Raw genomic sequence first — 1379 nt, forward strand, 5'->3', positions numbered from 1 at the left:
TAGTGATGTTTTGTTCCCTGTTTAAGAATTAATAACTATAGGCCCTGGCCGGTTGGCTCAGTGGTAGAGCAGCCTGGCGTGCAGAAGTCCCGGGTTCGATTCCTGGCCAGGGCACACAGGAGAAGTACCCATCTGCTTCTCCACCCCTCCCCCTCTCCTTCCTCTCTGTCTCTCTCTTCCCCTCCCGCAGCCAGGGCTCCATTGGAGCAAAGATGGCCCAGGTGCTGGGGATGGCTCCTTGGCCTCTGCCCCAGGTGCTAGAGTGGCTCTGGTTACAACAGAGCGACGCCCCTTGGTGGGCAGAGTGTCGCCCCCTGGTGGGCAGAGTGTCGCCCCCTGGTGGGCATGCCGGTGGATCCCTGTGGGGCGCATGCGGGAGTCTGTCTGACTGTCTCTCCCTGTTTCCAGTTTCAGAAAAATACAAAAAAAAAAAAAGAATTAATAACTATAATATACTCTATAATGTTTTTAATGGTTTCCTTTGCATGCTGGTATCACGTAAAGTTTTTATTGTATACTATTACTTCTCTAGATCTGTTTAGTCCAGTAAATGTGTGTCATCTTATTATTAGAAAATACAGAGGAAAATGCAGTCTTTGAAGAGGAAACCAATGTTACATTTGAGAAGACACCAAGGGAAAATACATCAGGGAAAATTTTCAACTGCTGGTCAACAGGCTTGATGACACCTACTGCTTTAGGTTGCCCACCAACAAGCTGGACTACATAGGAAGAAGATCTTAAAGTTGTCTGTCAAGAGCTCCGGTGGCAAACTGGTATCTCTGGGGACCTGCTTTAGAAAACTCACAGAGATGCACAAATTCTGGTTGTATATCACAGCTATGGATTATTTTGCGTCCTATACCATGTACAAAGTGTGGCTAAAGCCTGGAACAGAACAGTCATTCCTATATGGCAACAATGTGTTGAAATCAAGAAGGGGTCAAATCACTGAAAATACTTCTCAGTACTCCATGGCAGTACTGAGTGGTTTACTCCCTGGCAGACACCCCTATAAATTTTAGTGCAGTGGCAAAGCCTATACAAGGATACAGGAAAATAGACCCAATAGCAATTGTGATATTTCATCAAGCAGATATTAAGGGATATGTGAGACATGAGAAGACATTTACTTAAATGAAATTATCGCAAGAATTTATACTGTGTGGAAAGGCCTAGCATTTTGTCCTGTGTCTGTGATGCTCCACCATCATATTGACTTTTGTCAACTCTGGGACGTCTCTAGCAACTCCTTAGTTTAATATTTTTGTCTACTATGGACAGTAGTGGTATTCAGCCAGTTTGCACCAGTTCAGCAGAACTTATACCTAATTTTTTGTTGAGTTTGGCGAACTGGTTGTTAAAATGGCATTTGTAAT

The 1379-nt window shown here is 44.2% G+C and overlaps 1 pseudogene; it reads left to right on the forward strand.

Moving 5' to 3' along the window:
* The first annotated feature begins 550 nt into the window (after window positions 1–550).
* Window positions 551–1137, forward strand: LOC136398557 (60S ribosome subunit biogenesis protein NIP7 homolog pseudogene; annotated as a pseudogene).
* Window positions 1138–1379: the final 242 nt, after the last annotated feature.

This window comes from Saccopteryx leptura, chromosome 3 (assembly GCF_036850995.1).
Source record: "Saccopteryx leptura isolate mSacLep1 chromosome 3, mSacLep1_pri_phased_curated, whole genome shotgun sequence".
Classification (NCBI taxonomy): Eukaryota; Metazoa; Chordata; class Mammalia; order Chiroptera; family Emballonuridae; genus Saccopteryx; species Saccopteryx leptura.